Here is a 22,533-nt window from a genome sequence, read left to right on the forward strand (position 1 = left end):
GGGGAGTAAGTGGTATGTATTTTATAATTTTTATTTAAATTGTTTTTTTACTCCCCGGGAGCACAAAAGGTTCTACTGCTGCTTTTTCTAAGTTTAACTTTGAAGCTAGAAAGCAAAACAAGAAGTTAGAGAGGAGAGAAAAGACTTAAAGTTTGAGGGAAAGAAAATAGAGAGAGTGAAGAGAAACAAAGTCAGAGTCACAGAGAAAAGGGAAAGAGAGGGGGAGCAAAAAGAAACTAAGTCCAAGTCAGAGTCACAGAGAAAAGGGAAAGAGAGGGGGAGCAAAAAGAAACTAAGTCCAAGTCAGAGTCACAGAGAAAAGGGAAAGAGAGGGGGAGCAAAAAGAAACTAAGTCCAAGTCAGAGTCACAGAGAAAAGGGAAAGAGAGGGGGAGCAAAAAGAAACTAAGTCCAAGTCCAAGTCCAAGTCCGAGAGAAAAGGGAAACAGAGTCAAAGTGAAAAGAAAGAGAGGGACAGTGGAGAGAAACCAACTCTACTTCCTTTCCATCTAACTCAGAGGCAGAGAGAAAGGAAACAGAGACAATTCCTGTTCACTGTAACTCGGAGTTACGGTGGAAAGGAATAGATTCCAGTTTCTTTCTGTCTAACTCGGAGCTAGAGAGGAAGGAAACAGAGTTGGAGAGAAAAGAAACCGAGGGAGAGTGGAGAGAAACCGACTCTGTTTCTTTTCTGTCTAACTCAGAGGCAGAGAGAAAGGAAACTGAGACAATTCCTGTTCACCGTAACTCGGAGTTACGGTGGAAAGGAAGCAAGTCCAGTTGCTTTCTGTCTAACTCGGAGCTAGAGGGAAAGGAAACAGAGTTGGAGAGAAAAAAAACAGAAAAATAGAGTGAGCAACAGTGACAGAGACTTAGAGAAAGTTAGAAAGAGATTGAAAAGCAAGAAATAGAACGAAAATAATGACTACACCACACCAAAAACACAAGAGCCGGGGGGGGGAGGGGGGAGGGGGATGAAAGTTTATTCACCTTTATTTACTGAATTTATTTACACTACAGCAAAACACAGAGAAACTGGAGACAAATACATTACAATACAATCCATGTACACACTGAAAAATTCCTAATTCACATACAGAGTAATACAGCAAAACACAGCAGCAAATGCAAATACAGAACAATACAAGCCAAATATGTATTAACAGAATATAACTATTTCTACAGTTCTGAAAAGGTCAATACATGCTGTTTCATTATTACTGCTATGCCAAACCACAAGGAGCACACAGAAAACACAATACTCATTCGCCACAGAAGCCGGCTTCAGCTCGCACACATACTCACCTTCACTCTCCTCTCCACCACCCCGTTATAAGCCTGCTGTCGGTGGTCCTCGGGAACGTGGTTCCCGGGAGCCTGAAAACCAGCCTGCCTGACGAAAACCTCGGTCCGGGGCCGGTCCGTGCCCAAACTTTGGCGATGACTGTCGCCTCGCAGACCGGCCGGGACCGAGGAAAAAAAACCCCAGCTGGGAGGGAAAAAAAAAAAACCCCCCCAGCTGGGGATTTTTTATTCTAAATTTAAAAGTGAATTGCAAGTCCTGAAAAGCAAAAGCCATACATACGAGGTTAGAACCACTCGACACAAACACACACCCCCCTCCTACCCCACGGGAACTCGGTTCCCGGGGGGCCTCCAATTCAGCCTGCCTGACGAAAACCTCGGTCCGGGGCCGGTCCGTGCCCAAACTTTGGCGATGACTGTCGCCTCGCAGACCGGCCGGGACCGAGGAAAAAAAACCCCAGCTGGGAGGGAAAAAAAAAAAACCCCCCCAGCTGGGGATTTTTTATTCTAAATTTAAAAGTGAATTGCAAGTCCTGAAAAGCAAAAGCCATACATACGAGGTTAGAACCACTCGACACAAACACACACCCCCCTCCTACCCCACGGGAACTCGGTTCCCGGGGGGCCTCCAATTCAGCCTGCCTGACGAAAACCTCGGTCCGGGGCCGGTCCGTGCCCAAACTTTGGCGATGACTGTCGCCTCGCAGACCGGCCGGGACCGAGGAAAAAAAACCCCAGCTGGGAGGGAAAAAAAAAAAACCCCCCCAGCTGGGGATTTTTTATTCTAAATTTAAAAGTTAATTGCAAGTCCTGAAAAGCAAAAGCCATACATACGAGGTTAGATCCACTCGACACAAACACACACCCCCCTCCTACCCCACGGGAACTCGGTTCCCGGGGGGCCTCCAATTCAGCCTGCCTGACGAAAACCTCGGTCCGGGGCCGGTCCGTGCCCAAACTTTGGCGATGACTGTCGCCTCGCAGACCGGCCGGGACCGAGGAAAAAAAACCCCAGCTGGGAGGGAAAAAAAAAAAAACCCCCCAGCTGGGGATTTTTTATTCTAAATTTAAAAGTGAATAGTAATTCCTGAAAAGCAAAAGCCATACATACAAGGTTAGAACCACTCGACACACATGCACACAAGCAGACCCTGACCCACCAACTCTCACAGACAGACACACTCTGACACGCAGCAGGAGACTAACTCGCACAGTGACCGCAACCCTTATTTGAATCACTCTGCTGAACAAAATGCCCTGAGATATCTTCTCACTGCTGCTTCTCAACATAAAACGGTAGATCCTCAGAAAATAGGCATCAGAGACCTGCAAGACAACACAAGGTGGTCAGTGAGGAATTCTATGGTAGCTATGACTCAGCCACCCTCTAGGCCCACATATTTTCTACACAAAAACCTGATAGAAAAAAGGACCTGTAACCTTTTATAATTGTTCCACCTAACTCTAACTATGTGCCAGGGCAGGGCAGCTCCAAACCAATGCAGTTAAAGTTAAGTTAAGTTACAGAGGCAGGCACAATGCAGTTAAAGTTAAGTTAAGTTACAGAGGCAGGCACAATGCAGTTAAAGTTAAGTTAAGTTACAGAGGCAGGCACAATGCAGTTAAAGTTAAGTTAAGTTACAGAGGCAGGCACAATGCAGTTAAAGTTAAGTTAAGTTACAGAGGCAGGCACAATGCAGTTAAGTTAAGTTACAGAGGCAGGCACAATGCAGTTAAGGTAACTTAACTTACAGAGGCAGGCACAATGCAGTTAAGGTAACTTAACTTACAGAGGCAGGCACAATGCAGTTAAGGTAACTTAACTTACAGAGGCAGGCACAATGCAGTTAAGGTAACTTAAGTTACAGAGGCAGGCACAATGCAGTTAAGTTAAGTTACAGAGGCAGGCACAATGCAGTTAGTTTTACAGAGGCAGGCACAATGCAGTTAGTTTTACAGAGGCAGGCACGGTACAAGGCAGTCACAGGCGATGTCTGCCGGGTGAACGTGGCGATAGCTGCGGATGCGAAGGCCGGTTCCTCGGACGAAAAAATCCACGACGACGTCGAGAGGCTGAGATGGCTGATGACTTGAAACACGAGAGAACGACAACATGGATTGGAACTGCCCTGCCCGGCAAAAGCTCTGGGGAGCTTGCAAAGAAACCCTCTCCTTTGCCTTCAGAGGGGCCTATCCCACTAGAGCCCTGTCCTCTAACTTAACTTCAAAATGCCAACTCACCTGCTCATCTCTGCTCCTTGCCGTGCTCAGGGCAACGCCGAATCCTGCAAAGACAGAGAAGAAAAAAGCACTCTGAGTTACTGTCACAATGCACAAGGTGGAATTCCCGATGTGGTTCCTTTATTCCATCTGGGACTACAAAAGCTTGTCAGCCAACCAGGGACTGAAACAGAAGAAAAACCACTCAGTCCCACCTCTCGTACCCAAAGATCCCCTGTAAAGTTCTGAAGACAGAGCCCTCAAACGAGCGTGGGGTGCTTTGCCCTGAGGCATGTGCTGTTTTTAACAAATTCGAGTCACCTCCCTTGCTTTCTAGACACTGCTCACCGGCGTGGCAGGCTAGGGGCGGCTGAGGCGAAACGTCTTTCCCCTGATAATGACTGCACGATAAACCTGCAACCCCTTCTGTCTCTCAGAATCCTGTCCGTGACACCGATTCGTGTCAGGATCTACAAGGTGGGATTTGTGATGTGATTCTCTCATTCTATCTTAGAGAACTAAAGATTAGCAGCAAACCAGGGACTTTAAACAGAAAAACCTCTCAGTCCCACTTCTCATACTCAAAGATCCCCTGTAAAGTTCTGAAGACAGAGCCCTCAAATGAGTGTGGGGTGCTTTGCCCTGAGGCATGTGCTATTTTTAAAAAATTCGAGTCACCTCCCTTGCTTTCTAGACACTGCTCACCGGCGTGGCAGGCTAGGGGCGGCTGAGGCGAAACGTCTTTCTTCTGATAATGACTGCACGATAAACCTGCAACCCCTTCTGTCTCTCAGAATCCTGTCCGTGACACCGATGTGTGTCAGGATCCGCAAGGTGGGATCTGTGATGTGGTTCTTTCATTCTATCTTAGAGAACTAAAGACTAGCAGCAAACCAGGGACTTAAACACCAAAACACACAGAGCTTGCACCCACCTGTCCTCCAGTATCCTTGGCTGGGATACCTTGCAAGTAGACCACCTAAAATAAAAAAAACAAGGGATAAAAGTTATAGCAGAAACTGAGACCCCAGCAAGAACAACTGCTTCTCTCCACCAACCAAGGCTCACCTTCGCAATGCTTCACCTTCTCTGCTGCTATCCGGCTTTACTTCCTAGAAATAAAGACAAAGAGCAGAGCTGTAACACAGTGACCGGTTCCAGCCCCGCTGCAAAGAAAAACCGTGACTGACCTTCTCAGGGGGACCCCCATCATCTGGAATAGCTGCTCTGCCACGACGTCAAACCGTCTGCATCTGAAAGAAAGTTAGGAAAAAAGTCAAAGTGCTGCAGGGTAACTTCACAGCTCCAAACACCTTCTGCCAACATAAGAATACCACCTAGACTCCAACTACAGCCCGTACGACAAGTCTCCAATTACAAGTGCCCGGGACTTGTCCTTAAACGCCTACAACCGGGCTGGGCAGCAGGGCAGAGCAGCTCCGGACCGAATACCCCCAGACACCCGTGACACGTGAGACGAGGGAGTGTCTCCCTGAGTGAAAACTCCCTGAGACAAGAAAGTCCTCACGAGGACCGAGAGAATGCTGAACGAGATGACCGAGGAGGGACCCGAGGCGAGCCTGCCGGGCTCGGATGACCCTGGAGGAAAAAGACGCTAACGGAACAACTATTTTCCAAGAACCGCAGAGACGGATGCCCGAGAATCCTGTGGCTGGAAGCCTCTGCCTGCCTTTGAATCGGCACAAGTCCTTATCCACTGTAAAGAGACATTGCTGCATATAGCTGTTGACACAGCTGAGAACGAGACCTAAAAAGATCACGTGCTTCTGAAGACAGATGCGATTCTGACATGTGTCCGACCTCCCGAATCGAAGCTTCGCCGGCGTCGGGCCGAGGAACGCAAAGATGGGAGATGAACGGAAGGACCCCAGGGTTTCTCATAAGCCCCTGGGAGGGCTAAGGCAAGAGACACATTACACGAGATGCACAGAAGGCACAGAAGACACAGAAGGCACGCGAGACAAGTGACAACACACCCTGAGACTGCTCTGCCCTGCCCGCCTCAGCATTGCGAACCAAAGTGAGGCTTTCCCTCACTGGGGCCTATGGGGTCATTTCCAGAACCTCCCCATCCCCAAAGCTCACTCAAAAACCCAAACCGATCTCAGTCCCGACCGCCGCCCTGCTTTGATCCCCTCTGCGGGCTCCACTTATCTCTCAGAGGGCTGAAGATGTGAGTCACAGCAAGAGGCCGCTCGGGAGCCAAACAAAGCCACCTCGCTGTCTGTGAAGTTCTTCTCTCACCAGGCTGTTGTCTCAGACAAGTATCATCACCTATGATAAAGAAAACCAAATATAAGTGCACAATCTTAGTGGCATATTCACCAATTTCACTGCAAAAAAACCCAACTCCTACTCACCGTCTCTTAGGAACTCCCGGGTCCTCCGGCCACACATTTCGGCCACGCTCCGAGGCGGATGCCGTCGTCGCAGGGTACGCCTAGGATAAACGGAGAGGAGGCGATGTAGCGTCACTGAAAGTTGAGCGCGCCCTCGCCGCTCCTTCCAACGCCCCCGACTCGCCGTGACTCCTCGGCCACGCCTAAAGGGTACCAGGACCGCACCGACACGTGGACGACGTCGAGGCTTCGTCACGGACTCAGTAATATTTGCTGGGGCTCACCAGAGAAGCAAACCGGGTCTCTTGGCAGGTCAGTGAGGGGGCCTCAGCACAGCATCACGAGGCAGCCTAAAACACACCAACAAGCAGGGACGCTTGGAGTTGCACCAGAAACTGACACCCCAGCAAGAACAACTGCTTCTCTCCACCAACCGAGGCTCACCTTCCACCTGCTTCGCCTTCCCCGCTGCTTTCCGGCTTTACTTCCTAGAAATAAATACAAAGAGAAGAGCTGTAACACAGTGACCGGTTCCAGCCCCGCTGCAAAAGTAAAACCGTGACCGACCTTCTCAGGGGGACCCCCATCATCTGGGATGCAGCGCTCTGCCATGAGGTCAATCCGCCTGCATGTGAAAGAAAGTTAGGAAAAAAGTCAAAGTGCTGCAGGGTAACTTCAGAGTTCCAGACACCTGCTGCCAACATAAGAATACTACCTAGACTCCAACTACAGCCCGTATTACAAATCTCCAATTACAAGTGCCCGGGACTTGTCCTTAAACACCTACAACCAGGCTGGGCGGCAGGGCAGAGCAGCTCCGGACCAAATACCCCCAGACACCCGTGACACATGAGACGAGGGGACGTGACAGGGAGAGAAAACTCTCTGAGACAAGAAAGTCCTCACGAGGACCGAGAGAATGCTGAACGAGATGACCGAGGAGGGACCCCAGGCGAGCCTGCCGGGCTCGGATGGCCCTGGAGGAAAAAGATGCTAATGGAACAACTATTTTCCAAGAACCGCAGAGACGGATGCCCGAGAATCCTGTGGCTGGAAGCCTCTGCCTGCCTTTGAATCGGCACAAGTCCTTATCCGCTGGAAAGAAACACTGCTGCATATAGCTGTTGACACAGCTGAGAACGAGACCTAAGGAAACATCCGATCGCGTGCTTCTAAAGACAGATACGATTCTGACGCCTGTCCGAACTCCCGCATAGAAGCTTCGCCGGAGTCGGGCCGAGGAACGCAAAGATGGGAGATGAACGGAAGGACCTGGGGTTTCTCATAAGCTCCTGGGAGGGCTAAGACAAGAGATATGTTACACGAGATGTACAGAAGATACAGAAAGCACAAGAGACAAGTGACAACACACCCTGGGACTGCTCAGCCCTGCCCGCCTCAGCATTGTTAGCTAAAGTGAGCCTTTCCCGCACTGTGGCCCCAGAGGCCATGTCTCAAACCTTCCCCCCCGCATAGCTGACTCAAAACCCCTAACCGGTGAGAATCCTACCCCACCGCCCTGTTTTTATCCCCTCTGTGACCACAGCCCTCGTCTTATCTCTCTGAAGTGAATCTGTGCGAGGGGACGATCCGCTGCTAAGGAAAGCTGCTGCGGGGGCGGTTCCCTTTTGTGTTACGATGAATCTGCTGAGAGAATCTGAAGTATCGCACTTGATATGACCTAGAACTTCGGGAAATTCTCCTAAAAAAAAAAAAAAAGCCAAGAAGAAGAGTCATTATAAAAGCATCTTATTGCCCCTGAACCCCCAACACAAAACCATGAACTTAAATACTCCCTGTATTCAATATTGTTTTCTTCGCGGTGTTTTCAAAACTTCTGCTGCTTCAAATGCCCAAAAAGATGCCTGCTCTTAGCAGGCTGAAGCAAATTGAAAGAGCCTCTCCACTGAAATGAGAGAGGAGCTCTTTACCCCTGCTGATTCCCCTGGAAGGAATAATGCCCCTTAGCACAGCCTGGGGTTAATATACCCCTAATTGGGCCCACCTCTTTTTCCCACGATGCCTGGGAAAGGGGAGGCGCCAAATCCCAGCGGGTATAAAGGCCCTCAGAGGGACCGTAGCTGTTTGGCTCCTCTGAGTTAAATTTGAGGTAAGGAGCTCTGCGTAGAAGAAAACTCTTTGCGAAAAAACAATGTTTTCTTTTCTGCTACAATTACTCAGGACAATGGAGCAAAGGAACAAAAAAAAGGTAAGAAGAAAAACTTTGTGTTTCAGCAGTGTTGCCAGCTAAGTTGGATAATTTATGGACTTCCATAATTATTTTTCAGTGATTACTAAGTAGCACTCCACCTGTGATTAATTAGGGTGGAGAAGAATAGTATTGATTTGAATGGTGTCTCATAGGGACCTTTAATCAGGGCTGTCTACATTCTAAATGAAAATAAGAAAAAGAATGGTCTCCCAGGTGGCATTACCATTACATACCTGCTGGCCTCGCTCCCGTCGCAGATATTTGGTGCCGGGGTGTGGGTAGAAGTGCCCTGAAATGCAGCTTTAAACCCTTGAAATGCTGGAAAAGGCAACGCTTAAAATGAGCAAATGGGACACCTAACTCCATTTAAACAAATACAGTGGTAAATAAATGGCTTCTCCCCTTTAATTTAAACCCCTCAGATATTGGGGAAAAGAGTGGTTTTCCTCACTTGAAATCTCTCTGGTGATGGAAAAGGGGGCATTTTGCCCTTAATTCAGATCCATAAGGAAGCATCATCCATGCTTTCCCGTTCCACTTAAAGTGGGAAAAAATAGAAAATGGGCAGTCTCTGTCAGTTGATACCTCTAACAGCACAGAAAAAGCACAGTTTACCTCCAGTTGAGACTATTAAAATTGCAGGGGAAGTGGATTCCTCTTCAATTTGAACACAGGCAATTGTGGAAAAGGAAGCTTTTTCCCTCAGCTTAAACCCCTTTTTTCCTGATAACCCATCCCTTTTTTGGGGCTCTGAAGAGGAAGTGGTGAGGTAGAAGAGGAAAGTTGAAAACTGTCGCTGTTTCGCGTTGTCGGGGAGAGTTGTTGGCGTAGCGGATACTGACGAGATCTGTGCCGGTGTTTAGCAGCGGGGCGGAGACAGGCGGGGGCCGTGTGCCGGCGTTGGGAGGCTTCGGTGGGGCACGCGGGGACGTGAAGACGCAGGGCGGGGACTGGACGGTGGCTGGGCTGGGCGGTGGCAGAGGCGACGCGGGTGTCAGCAGTTGTAGAGCCGGTGTCCCGTCCCCTTTTCTCCCCCTCCGTGGCTTGAGAGGCCGGTACGAAGGGCGGTAGAAAAGCTGGGGCTGCGGGCGGGCACGGGGCAGCCGTGGGTAGCGGCAGGAGCATCGGCGATAGAAGCGGTGACTGCGCATGCGTGGATGACGTCAGCGCCGTAGGGCAGCATGGGGGAGTGGTGGACGGCAGCGCGAATTTCGGGTCGGCCCGCACCGCACAGAATAGTGTCGCTGGGCGGCGGCGGGGCCGGCGGCCCCACGGGCGCCGGGAAAGCGGAGCCCGCGGGGCACCAAGGCGGCGCGGACGGCGCGGAGGGGGTGTAGGGGAGCTGAGCTGCGGGAACCGCGATGCCGAGCGCGGGCGGGGTGGCGGAGCCGGGAACCACGGTGTCGGCGGGGGAAGGGGGGACCGCGGGTTTAACTTTAATAGTTCTTCAGGCTATTCTTTAAGAATAGCTAATTCTTTAGCTATTTCAGAGCTATTTTAGGATACTTCAACATATTTTAAGGTCAGTCAGAGGGGACGCCCTGTGAAAATGTAGAGTTTTAGGACTGCAGAGGTAGGCTTTGGTAAGGGGCCGGTTGTGGTGCCGTGGGTTGGGTCCCATGCTGCTGATCCAAAGGTGATTTTCCAGGTCCGGTGAAGTTGCTGAGGTTAGACTCATGAATACACGCTGGAGGTTTGGTCTGAGGAAAATCCTGCACTAGAAAACTCACGACACAATTTTGGTGATGTTGATTTGTCAGAAGTGTTTATAACATCGAGGGCAGCCCGAGTTCGAGGTGGGGAGGGCTAGAGTCCAGAAGGAACCCTGCGCCGTTCATAATTCTAGGAGGCAGAAGCCCGCTCCCAGCCACTGGGCCCCTGGACTCAAATGGCAGCCCTTTTAAAATGTAAAAAAACCCTCCTCTCGCCCTCCCTCCCCGACTGTCAGTTTGTCAGAGGCGTTTGGCAGTCCAAGGGCAGCCTGAGTTCTGGATGGAGGCAGCTCGGGTCCGGGAGGAATCCTGCTCCGTTTGTAATTTTGGGACGCAGAAACGCGCTCGCGGCCGCCCGGCCGCTGGACGTCAATGGCACCCCTTTTCCGTGGGAAAGAAAACTCACCTCTGCAGGTTCCTGATGTCGGTTTGTCAGAGACGTTTGGCACTCCAAGGGCAACCCGAGTTGTAGCTGGGGGTGGCTTGGGTCTGGGAGGAATCCTGCTCCATTCGTAATTTTCCTAACCCTCTAACCTTAACCCTGAACCCTAATCTTAACCCTAACTCTAACCTTAGCCTTAAACCAACGTGGGTAGAAAGAAAATCATTCAAATTTTAAAATATATTCTCAGTGTATGTATCAGAAGTTTTCCTTCTTGTAGAATTCTACAAAACCCAGAATGCACTGGCCTCATCAGAGATGTCATCCTATGGCATGCCCAGAAAAACTGGATTAATGGGACCGAATCCTGGCGGCTAGCACTGAAACCGGTAGGAACTGGTGTGGGACATCAGACGCTAAAGCCATACAAGAGCTACAGCTGGTACTAAATTGTTTACAGCTATTTTCTATACAAATAAAAAGTTGTTACCGCTGACAGGACTTAATGATTTTTATACCATTTTTGCTGAACATTTGTTTTTTGAACGGGGGATCGAAGACTTCCAATAATAAATTGCATTTAATTTCCAGAGGAGCAGCATGATTGTGAGTAAAAATGTGGATTGTACCCCTGGAAGCCAACCAAGAATGTGGTTTAGATAGTGCAGAACCAACAGGCCATGAACTGCAATTTGTTTTTAGTATCTATATAAAAAATAATGAGCAATTTACATGTCTCTCTCTAGTCAGAACCTCAGAAGTCTGTATAAAGGTGCTGTACAATATATAAACATTTACACCCGGTACATCCATCCGTTACGTAGCATTCCGAGGCCACGTGGCTAAGTCTGATACGGGAAGTACGGATACAAGGTCTACGGAAGGAGAAATCACATACAGGTAAGACATTATCAGGTCACATGAACATATAGAAAAATAGAGAGGAGTTGAAGGCAAGGAAATAATTTCAGTGGGGCTAATTCATCTGGAATTAAAGGACTGGATTTGTCACTGTACTCAGTGGTTAGGCCGAGTGCACACAGCTCAACGTAAACCAACCTCTGGGGAAGAACGTGGGGCAATATCTACTCAGGCTACTTCAGAGTATTAAATAGTTCACAGTCATATTCCGCTCAAGGAGAATTCGTACGTGTTGCGCTGCACGGCAAACCCGGCGTCAGCGTCTCACCCGGTTTCGAGCGGGTGACCATGGTTCAGAGCTGCTTTAAAGCCTTTTGAATTCCCAAAATCTTTGCTTAAAAGCTGTTTGAGCAGTCACCTGTACTTGTGAAGAATTCCACTCAGAACTATCTCACTATGCTTTGATAGCCTTTAAAAGCATTTAAGTTAATTTACATTTTAGTTCAAGAAGTAGAATAACACACTCTGACAGAAAAACAGTTTACCTCAAGGCTGAGGTCACCCAGATGTGGCTACAATAGAGGCAGATCTTTGGGAAAAGTACATGCCTGTGGTTCAGAGTTACCTTCGGTTCAGGCTGTACCTGGCAACTCACCCAGAGCTGCTCACTCTTGAGGCGCAAAAGTCTCCTTATTTTCTGTGCCTTCCGCGACACTCCTGCCGAGAGGTGCCACAGCTGAGCGTTCACTGAGAAATAAGTTGTTGTCTTTCTACTGCACCGTGTCCGGCTCTGGATCGGGGTCCCCCCTTTCACCATGGTTTTCAGCACATTGCAGAGGCAGTCTGAGAACCAGATCTTATGTACCGATGTCACTTCTCCTCTGAGAACCCTGGTGAGACACCTTTCTCTACGTTATTTTGTTATTTTTTCCCTCCCGTAACAGCCAGATAAAAATCCTCCCGCTACGTTATGACGTTCACAATTCTGGAACTCTTGTCCTGTTATAATTCAGTTATTAAAGTATTGCTCTAAACACAAGGGAAGAGTTTTTTTAGATTCTTTTTTCTCCTGGCAGTTTTTATATGGCAACACGTGTCACTGTAGCCAAAACCTGATTAATATTGCTGGGTTTTGTTAATAAGTTATTAGTAAGGGACAGTTTGGGAGTAAATGGTATCTACTAGAGGCTTCATAGGTTTACTATTATACTCCACCATGATCATTTAGGGGTAGCTTCTTTTGTAATCATTAATGAATAATGACAATATGATAATCTTCAAAGCTCACCATTCCAGCACCAGCCTTTCCTCTGACTTATAATTAAGACATCAAAGTTAATTTCCCTCTCACAAAGCAGGGACTTTTCTTTCTTTGCTGATGCATCTGTTTTATAGATATCACTTCTCAAGTCCCACTGCTGGGCTCAACCTCACTGAAGGATGACGGGAGGGAGTACACAGTGCTTCATCTTTCACTGTCAGCCCTCAAAACCACTTTCACAAAAGAAGGAAAAAAGCACGTATCCTGTTTCTAGATGGCTCCTGTGGGTTTGGACACTATCTGTTATTAACATAAAAGTCAGGAAACAAAATCATGACATCTTTTAGGTCAGAAAAAACCTTTAAGACCATCAAGTCCAACCATTAACCCGGGATTGCCAAGGCCACCGCTAATCCTTGTCCTCGAGTGCCACGTGCACCCGTTTTTTCAATCCCTCCGAGGATAGTTACTCCACCAGTGCCCTGGGCAGCCTGTTCCAATGATGGACAGCCCTTTTGGTGAAGAAATTTTCCCTAGTATCTCATGTAAACCTCCCCTGGTGCAACTTGAGGCCATTTCCTCTCATCCTGCTGCTTTACTTGGTAGAAGAGAGAATCATTTAGGTTAGAAAAGACTTTTGAGATCCTTGAGTCCAATGTCAGGATCTTTCACTGGTCTCCAGGGTATGGTGTGATGCTTTTCATTTTCAGGTGAATGAAATAAGATCCCTGAGGCAAAGCTGTGCTCCCTGCATATCAGACATACCAAAATACTTCCGTACAGCAGCCTTTTGATATGTCTGACACCCAGACTCATGCTGGGCCTGCCTAAGTGTCATCCTTGAGAAAGCTTTCGTCCCTTTAAACATGCATGTGCCCTTTCTTCTTCTCATGTATTTTTACTACTAACAGGTTTCCCAGCTGATAACACAGCGATGAGTACATTATTCAGCCTGGATTGCTGACTTGACTGCTGGCAGTCTCCATTACAGCAACATCTTCCAACACTTACGGGTGAGGATCCCAAGCTTCATCTGAGTGTCCTGGCAAAACGTGGCTGATGCTGCAGGGCGTAATGGGGAGAGGCAGTGGGATGGGACTAGAGCCAGGGATCTCTGTCCAGACTCTACTCGGCACTGGAGTACACAAGCCCAGCTCCTCCAGTCCCCTGTGAGCCCCAGGAGATGCAGGGGAAGCAGGAGAAGCTTCTTGGGGCTGAAGTGACACTTGTGCTTCTTCTATTATATTACAGAGCTGCTATCACTGTGCCACATCCCTTTCGCTCTTATCCCACATGAACTGTGAACTGAGCAGTTATCTCTGTATTGTACAGGAGGGCTGTGAACCTTAATTAATTTGTGGGTTTCAGTTCTTTGTGCTCTCAAAATGCAGTGTGTTTTATTCCTTCACTACTTCACAGTTAATAGCATTATTTATTTGAGTCAGAGTAGTCCCCACCAAGCCTGTGTGATAGTGGGTTCCCAATTCTGCATGATACACTGGGCAGGCACAAACTCCCTGCACTCCCTAACACTAACTAAAACAGGAAACAATTAGGTTAGGTATTAGGAAGTAGTTCTTCCCTGTGAGGGTGCTGAGGCCCTGGCACAGGCGGCCCAGAGAAGCTGTGGCTGCCCCATCTCTGGAAGTGTCCAAGTCCAGGTTGTACGTGGATAATCCCGTGGTTGAACCTGGGATAGTGGTAAGAGGTTCTTGCCCGTGGCAGGGGGTTTAGAATGAGATGAGTTTTTAGGTCCCTTCCAAACCATTTGTGGAGTCTGTGATCACCCACCAGTGACCTTGGGGAGTCCCTCCCCAGGTGGGTTTGTGTCCGTGCATAGCTGTAGGTTGGGGAAAGGACACGGGAACATGGCCATACCTGCAAGCACTGTCATCCATGTGGAAGAGGAATCCATGTTCCATGAGTGGGGTGGTTCAAGAGGAACCTGAATTGCAAGCAGCCTTCATGTGCAGCTGCTTACAGAGACCAAGCAATACAAAAATTAAACAGGCCATTAAGCAGCACTCCAGTGGATTAACATTTGTCTGTCTCGCTTACGCTGCAGGATTTCAAAATTCCTTTGAAGTTTGCATATTAGAAAATCACTTTCCAAGCCACATAACTTTGAGGAACAGCTGATTAATCCTTTAGGATTTAATGAGGTTAACTAACATGCACAGTTTTGTAGAAAGCTATCATTTGTATTTTGGTAGCAAACATGAACAACATTGACAATAAGTAATGATCTGTAAAGAGCCATAATGGGAGCATGTCATCATTTTAGTAACTTTTGTAGAAGCTTTAATTTTCTTCATAAAGCACAGGTTGGGCTTCTGATCTGATCTTCTTAGTTATAGCAATTAATAGTTAACATAACTGTTTGCTTTTAAGTCTCACTGAAGTCAATAGGATTACACTTTTCTGTTAGCAACGTTAATTTATCGTTTTGTAGTTTCTTCTCTGACTCTTCAGGATCTCCTTCCATGGACTGGCAGAACATCAGCAGTGTTTTCCAGCAGCTGGGGCTGAGAGCAGGAGGTGCCCAGCACTGGTCTGGCACTGGAGCCACATCCCACTGTTTGTCCAGCGAAGCCCAACTCTGTTCCTGACAAGGTCTGGATCAGAGCCGTCCCCCAGCTGAGCTCCTGGAGTGACTATAGAATAGAATCATAGAATCATTAAATTTGGAAAAGACCTCCAAGAACATCAAGTCCAGCCTTCTCCATTCAGGAGGTTGGTTCTGGACTCCTGGTGCCTCGAGATTGAACTATGAACTTAGCTTGGTATTTATATATATTTTTATATATTTATATATATTATGGAATGCCAAAGTTGTGTGAAACAAGCTGACACGTAAGTTCATTAGGATGCAATTACTGCAATCAGAATGTAGGCTACTCAATTATTTTAGCAAGAAGGTGTAATTAACTGCAGGTTCATGTTGAATGCTGCCTGGTGCCAGATTTTGAGGATTGACTTGCATGGGTAAACACAGCAGTGGGGTTTTACCTAGAGCACAGCCACTAGCTGAGAGATGCAGACTGATGGAAAACAGCAGCGGCTAGATTGGTGGGAGACAAGCCAGAGCAAGACAAGAGGAGCAGAGCATCTTGTCCTTCACCTAGCAGCCCAGCTGATAGAGCTGGAGCCTCTAGGGATGTGAGCTGAGTGCATCAAAACTTACTGGGTATAATCGCTGCTGAGCCGTTGCTGCCTTGTTATTTAAAAGCATGAATATTAACGAGTTCTTACAGCTTCTTTGGAAAGATCTGCCTGTTATGGCTTACAGATCATAGTGGTACTGGGAGAAAATAAAACTATGTCAAACTGTTTGCCTGTTGCTTGTTTGCAACTCTCTCCTTCAGCTCATGGGAGCCTGGACACTATTCTGGAGAGGTAGTTTCCTCAGCATGTCTTCCACTTGTGAATTATTTAATGGGAAGCTTTGTCCTAGTAATGAGTGGAATATTCAGTGTGCAATTAATATCTCTGTTGCCCTTGGGCCTTCACAATCCTTGTCAAAATGTACATTACACCTGTAAAAATTCCATACAGAGCAGCAGGCAGAGAGGCGGCTGTTCGTGGACTGTGCATGGAGAGAAGGAAGAGAAAAAAGACAGGAAATCTTACAAGATTTGCTGCATACATAAAGCAGGAGACCATCAAGGGCATGAGTGGCACAACAGGACCTGGGAGCTGTGGCACAGAATCCTGTATGGTGCTGAGCAACCTGGCCTGGGAAAGGAGTCCCTGCCCACGGCAGGGCTGAGATAATGAGCTTTAAGGGCCCTTCCAATCCAAACCATTTTATGATTCTATGAAGTTAATTTTGTTATTTGCTGTCCTTCATTCCCAGGGCAGTGCCATAGGTGCGTGAGTTCCATGTCCCTGGTCCTGTTCCATTGTTTTAGAAGGAATTTTCTGCAAAGAGCCTGATCTTCCCACAACTCATTTCCAACTGGAATTTAAGAGATCCCCATCTGCCAAATAATAAATAAGAACCTTTACATGCAACACTCCGTTTCTTAATCAGAGCTATAAACAAAGCCTAAATAGCAGCTAATTTAGGGAACGAGGTTGGGAAGGCAATGTTGCCATAGCTGCAGCACACAATTGCGATGAACACCCAGCCCGACGTAGTCAGGTCCCCTGTCATGGTTTAGGGTAAATTTGGGAGAAAACCTCCAATGGGCCCTCCCCACCCCGGGAAGCAAACATACGTGGCGGTTCCCAAAAACCAAACCTACTGCCAGGCTTAAAGGCACCACTGAGAGCTTGTCCCTGTGGCAGTGAAGGGCAGGCTGTGAAGGATTGCAGAAAATGCCTTATTACCACAAAATGACGTGGCTCTGGTTTTCATTATTTTCACTCTGTGGGGAAAATCCAATGTGGTGAAGCTGGTGGCATATCAAGGGCAGGGCCAGCAGCAGCAGCTGTGTCTTTCCCAGGGAGAGCAGAGCCAGACATGCTCACAGACTTCCCAGGCCAGCCTTTGGGCATGCACCAAACTGGGACGGGAGCCCGTGCGCTGACTTGCCGACAGCCAGAATGGGGCTGGCAGAGATAGGAAAACCCCAGGGCTTGTGGCGCCTCCACACACTGGATCCGTGGGCCGCTCCAAGCTCTTTACACACCGCTAACTCACGTATTTCCCTGATGCATAATTCATACCTTTTTAGCAGAAGGTAAAAACTTCGTAACTGTTAACGTGCAAGTGTTCATTAATGTGAGTATGCAATACAGCCCTTGGATTTGGAAGGCGCTCTTGAGAAAGAGCCAAAGTCTGTGAGCAGATTTTTTTTGAAAGCTCAGAGGCTGGTGGGCACCAGTCTCCAAATGATTCTCCAGTGGCTGCTGCTTCATCCCGGTTCCGCTGAAGAACTTGGAACATCATAGAAGGAGAAATAAACAAACAGATAATTTCCTCTATACAAGGCATGGTGCTGGATGTGCTGTATATTCCACGTCTCTGTCCTGCACAGAGAAGTCAACCAAGCACAGAAGGGAGATAAGAGCATTTGTTCCCACAAGGAACATGGAGAGGATGAAAAACAAGTTTTCTGTTGTGTTCCATGCAGGGCTGTTTATAATGCCTGTGACTATTTTTAAGCCTGAGAAATGAAGGGCTGCCAGCTGCAGCTGAGGGAAGGTGCATTGTATTCTGGAGCACTGTCAGGTGAACAGAGCAGATACTTGTTACCCAGCAGCCAGCACAGGGACATCGGTGACACCACCCTCCCCATCCCTCTCCTTGGCAGAAGTCTGGCTGCAGGCACTGTCCTGGTAAGTGGAACTGCGTGCCTGCTACTGGGCTGACACCAACATTCACAGGGACAATGTCACTGTGAAAAACCTTCCAAAAGATATTGCTGGGTGGAAAAGGCAATCTCTAGGTGTAGAGGAGGAGCAAGGTCTGCTGTTGCTGCTGCCTGTTCTGTAAGACCATGTTTGGCGGTATGGAGACATGGGCAGGATGAGGGCATGGGCAGGATGGAGGCACAGATGGAATGGAGGCACAAGCAGCCAGGAGTACCCTGCCCCTGTTGGAACAGAGGAAGGATAGCTGCCTGTGAGGCTGCCCCAGGAACCAGGGATGGAGAGCAAATCAGAGAACATCAGAGATACTCCAGCTCCTTTGGCAAGGTGAACAGCCAGCCCCTTACAATCTCTCACCCCACTGCTGACACACAGGAACTCCTGGATACTGACAGCAGCTATTTTCAACAGCCTCTGACACAGTAGAGTGAGAAATAATTTCCCAGAGCCAGAATCTCTCTTTTGAGTGTTTTGGAGAGGTCTGAGGCCACCCAAACTCACGCTGTAGAGTATCACGGACTCTGGAACTGGCTCCCCAGGGAAGTGGTCACAGCCTGAAGCCTGACAGAAGTCAAAGAAGCATTTGGAAAATGCTCTCAAGCAGATGGTGGGATTTTGGGAATTGTCCTGTGCAGGGCCAGGAGTTGAACTCAGTGATTCCTCCAGCAGCAGGATGTGTCCATCATCCAGTGTCTGTGCTATGGGGACTCAGGAATAGCAGACAAAGATGTCAGTGCTTTGAAGGACTCCAACCAGGGGCAGGAATCTTTCAATGAACCTCCTTGGCCAGACTCAGCTTCCTAGAGGTAACAGAGGGGTTTTGCTCCAAAGCAGAAATTCCCAAGCACTGCTGACGGCCCCACCCCAGTCAGACCAGTCACACCAGGGATCACAGCCCTGGCCAGAGGCACAGCTCTGACTCTGGGCAGGGCTGGGGGGGCAAAGAGCTGTGCTGGGAGCAGCCCCTTGGCAGGGACACTGCCCACAGGGATACCCCCAGTGCTGTGGGGCAGTTCCACTACAGAAATAGTTTTAGCAGTTTGGACTCACTGGTACAATGATAAAGTAAGGAAACTTCCAAATTAAACCCCACAGGGATATCCACTGAGGGGAATTTCATTTGCTGACATACCTAAGCCATGGCCAAGGTTGTACAGGACAAGTGTCTCAGCCACTGTTGCAAGCACCGGAGGGACTCTTACTACAGAGTCATGGAATCATTAAGGCTGAATGGCAGAAAACATTTCCAAAAAGGGCTGGAAGCAAACGGCTGTGCTGAGGGGAAATACAAAGGGCAGGGCAGAGCTTGGGATTGCAGCAGGACCATCCAAGTGGCGCTGGCTTTGGCAAAGCAGCACCTGTAATTTCATGCTCATCCAGCCCCCAGGCTGGCCGAGCTGTGCAGTTTGTGCAGCACAGAGCAGCCCTCAGCCCTGGCCAGCAGCCCTCGCCGACACCCAGGGTTGACCCACGCCCACCCACACCACCGCTGCCCACTGCTCCTGGCTCACCTGCCATCCCTCTGCTGCCAGAAGCAAAGACCAAGGAAAATGTCTGTATTTACCACTGAGAGCTGCCTGAAACCTTCCTCAGACCTCCAGACCTGCTATATCCAAATGACAAGTGATTGTCAAAGTAGGAGCTCAACGCAGTGCACAAGTTTAGACCTTTCCCATAGTTTTGGAGATATTTGTGCACAACCAGGCAGGCTGGGCTTAACACACACTCCAGTGGAAAAGGGCAACTTCCCAGACCTAGACCTGGAGCAAAGTGTCCGGGGTGGCTTGTTTTCATTGCTAAATCCCCCAGAAAACATCCACAAGCAAAACAGAGAAAGGGACTTGGAACAGAAGAATTTGAAAACCTAAACAAAGGTCAAACCACAAGTGTTTGAGCAGTGTGGGAAAAGCTGCCTGCCCTTACCTCCTTTTCCAAAGGACATCATACCATGTTCTTATTTTACCTCCTGCAGTAGTGACAGCCTTCCCAGCCTCACGGTAGCACAAATGTCTTGTTGAAAGCTCCCAACAACATGCCACAATATCAGCAGATGCCTGTACTTGTGCAACGCCTGCCTGCCCCAGCGCCGATCACTATTTGCTAATACAAATCCTTACTTTTCATGTCGGTGCGCCTCTCCAGTGCAAACAGCAAGTCGGAAGGTAACCCTGGTTAAAGGTTCCTGATAACCTGTAGCAAGATAGTGACTTGGCTTATTTTCACTTACATATTTTCCTGGAGAAGCTGTAGCTGTCAGGAACCTGGATTCAAGCAGAAGTCCATAAAATCTCATGCAGTGTCTACCTGAGCTGAGGAGGAGGAGCTGGACATAAACTGAAACTGTTTGGACACCAAAAGCACTTGGCAAAATAGAAGCAAAACGCAACTAGTCCCCATGATACGCAGCCAGCCACACCACTGCCTCTAGTGTCCAGTTTCCCAACTGGAACACTTTCCCAGGGATATTAGCTTGAGGGGGCTCAGCCAAGCCCCTGCTCGCAGCCCACTCCACGCAGATGCAAGCCAGGGATCACAGTCCCGTTCTCCCGGAGGGGTGGGAAGGCTGGGGCTGGGTTTAGGGAGGTTGGCGGCCACTGAGAGACTTGGCTGCCAGAGTGCTAGTGCTGGAAAAGGCCCCGCAGTCATGCTTTTGGAATGCTCCCCTGCTCCTAAGACATTACACAATTATTTCCCCTCCCCGCAAACCCCCCTAATATAAATGTTTAAGAATGAGCTCAGCAGTAAAGAAAGGGAACTTTTTTTCCTTTTTCTGAAGAAAACACAGAGCGGCCACTCCATAAGCAAGGCTGTCCATGGGGACACTGCTGGAGCAGGGGCTGTGGGGACGGATGTGGGATGGGGCAGCAGCCCCCAGGCTCCCATCCCAGGTCAGACACTGCCTGGGAGACCAGGCAACTTGGGACCCACAGCCCAAGGCCACCGTCAAGGGATGACAACCCGCATCAACGAAAGTGCAGCTGACCCACCCTCACCACACCCAGGGACCCCCAGCCCAGGCACGTCCACCCCACCCTGTCGCACTGCATCCCACCCAGCAGCCCAGCTGGGCCACCCACCCTATGCCCCATTCCCCCACCCTTGCACTGACCCCACACCCCAGTAACCCCAACTTTAAGCCCATACCTGAGCAGAGGCAGTAACCCCACACCCCATTAGGAACGCAGATCTCAGTCCCTCCAAACCCGACAAGGAAACCCTGACCCCAGTTCCCCCAAGCCCCAGCAGTAACCACGAAGCCCTGTTTCTCCGGACTCCACCAGTAACTTAGACCCCACCACAACCAGTAACCCAGACCTCAGTTCCCCCAGATCCCAGCTCGGGCCCCCCTCCCCACCAGTATCCCCCCGTCCCCGGCTGTCCCCGCTCCGCTCGGCTCCCCCGGACCCCGCACCTCTCTCGGCCTCTGCCCGGTCCCGCTCCCTTCTCCAGTTCTGTCCCGGCCCCGCCGCGCGGCTCCGGGCACCGCCCCGAGCGGGGCCGTACCGTGATGGGCTGTACCCTGCCGTGATGGGCTGTACCGAGCCGTGATGGGCTGTACCGAGCCGTGCGGGACTGTACCGGGGGCAGAGCGGGAACGCGGGCCCGTGCGGGGCCGGGCGGGGCCGAGCAGACCAGAGCCGACCCGACTCTACCCGAGCCGTGCCTACTCGGGTCTCTACCCGAGCCGTGCCTACTCGGGTCTCTACCCGAGCCGGGGCTACTCGGGTCTCTACCCGAGCCGGGGCTACTCGGCTGTCTACCCGAGCCGTGCCTACTCGGGTCTCTACCCGAGCCGGGGCTACTCGGCTGTCTACCCGAGCCGTGCCTACTCGGGTCTCTACCCGAGCCGGGGCTACTCGGCTGTCTACCCGAGCCGGGGCTACTCGGCTGTCTACCCGAGCCGGGGCTACTCGGCTGTCTACCCGAGCCGGGGCTACTCGGCTGTCTACCCGAGCCGGGGCTACTCGGCTGTCTACCCGAGCCGGGCCTACTCGGCTGTCTACCCGAGCCGGGGCTACTCGGCTCTCTACCCGAGCTGGGGCTACTCGGCTGTCTACCCGAGCCGGGGCTACTCGGCTGTCTACCCGAGGCGACCCGAGCCGCGCCGACCCGAGCCGACCCTACCCGAGCCGACCCGAAGTCAAAGAAGCATTTGGAAAATGCTCTCAAGCAGATGGTGGGATTTTGGGAATTGTCCTGTGCAGGGCCAGGAGTTAAACTCAGTGATTCTTGTGGATACCTTCCAGTTCTGTACTGCATGATTCCATGTGCCTCGACCAAGCTGTGGCTCTGTATAGTGCCTCCCCATGGCAATCCCAGCAACCACTAACACAGGTCTGCCTGGCTTCCCTGAGGAGCTACTCTCTCTCATGTCCTGGAGGTTTGATGTGTGTTCATCAAATTGAAAAAGGATTTAAAAATAAAGGAGTATCATAAACACCCTAAACAATCAGATCTATATAGCATGTTGTCAATATAGATAACATTATTTAAATAATAATCTCAGAACTTTCACCTGTAAATTAAAACCTCTTATTGAAATATATGCTGATTACAAGGCAAATGTCTTTGTTTTAATTATCTTAATTATGGGCTTTTAACGTCAAGAATCTGAATAATAATAATAATCTGAATAATTAATATAATTATCTGAATAAAATAATCTAAATAAAATAAAATAAAAAATCGTAATAATCTGAAATAAAAACACTCATAAATGGCAGCATGTAACAACAATAGCTGCAGCTGCTGGCACTTGGACTGGGCTGTCAGGGTGAGGAATTATGTGATTCCTGGGGAGGGCATGGTGGGTGGTGGGTGTGCAGGGAGACTATAGGGCTGAGAACAGTGTCTGAACATACCTGTCACATGAAGTGATGGTGGCAGCTTGGACTAACTGCATTT

At 49.4% G+C, this 22,533-nt stretch overlaps 3 long non-coding RNA genes across 11 annotated transcripts; 1 reads left to right on the top strand and 2 right to left on the bottom strand.

The window, feature by feature from the left end:
- Window positions 1–974: 974 nt before the first annotated feature.
- Window positions 975–9,150, bottom strand: LOC111945039 (uncharacterized). 6 transcript variants are annotated; one of them, XR_015285975.1, is made up of 11 exons: window positions 8,712–9,150; window positions 8,330–8,414; window positions 6,452–7,586; window positions 6,329–6,372; window positions 6,169–6,234; window positions 5,906–5,985; window positions 4,715–5,819; window positions 4,593–4,636; window positions 4,459–4,503; window positions 3,546–3,589; window positions 975–2,630 (listed from the first exon to the last, which is right to left on the bottom strand). It is a non-coding gene; the product is annotated as an uncharacterized LOC111945039 (long non-coding RNA). The 6 variants fall into 6 exon arrangements; XR_015285978.1 differs by having other exon boundaries at window positions 6,452–6,509; window positions 7,395–7,586; window positions 8,330–9,150; XR_015285976.1 differs by having other exon boundaries at window positions 6,452–7,185; window positions 7,395–7,586; window positions 8,330–9,150.
- LOC147653348 (uncharacterized) lies at window positions 7,933–15,644 on the top strand. Of its 4 annotated transcripts, none has more exons than XR_015285983.1 (4): window positions 7,933–8,093; window positions 10,471–10,632; window positions 11,015–13,325; window positions 14,765–15,644. It is a non-coding gene; the product is annotated as an uncharacterized LOC147653348 (long non-coding RNA). The 4 variants fall into 4 exon arrangements; XR_015285980.1 differs by lacking the exon at window positions 7,933–8,093 and having other exon boundaries at window positions 10,242–10,632; window positions 10,937–11,090; window positions 13,224–13,325; window positions 14,765–14,850; XR_015285981.1 differs by lacking the exon at window positions 7,933–8,093 and having other exon boundaries at window positions 10,242–10,632; window positions 11,015–11,090; window positions 13,224–13,325; window positions 14,765–14,850.
- Window positions 14,493–20,637, bottom strand: LOC147653349 (uncharacterized). The gene is made up of 2 exons (XR_015285984.1): window positions 19,746–20,637; window positions 14,493–14,966 (listed from the first exon to the last, which is right to left on the bottom strand). It is a non-coding gene; the product is annotated as an uncharacterized LOC147653349 (long non-coding RNA).
- Between the last annotated feature and the right edge of the window lie 1,896 nt (window positions 20,638–22,533).

The sequence above is a fragment of the Cyanistes caeruleus genome, chromosome 4, assembly GCF_971803275.1.
Source record: "Cyanistes caeruleus chromosome 4, bCyaCae1.hap1.1, whole genome shotgun sequence".
NCBI classification, from domain to species: Eukaryota; Metazoa; Chordata; class Aves; order Passeriformes; family Paridae; genus Cyanistes; species Cyanistes caeruleus.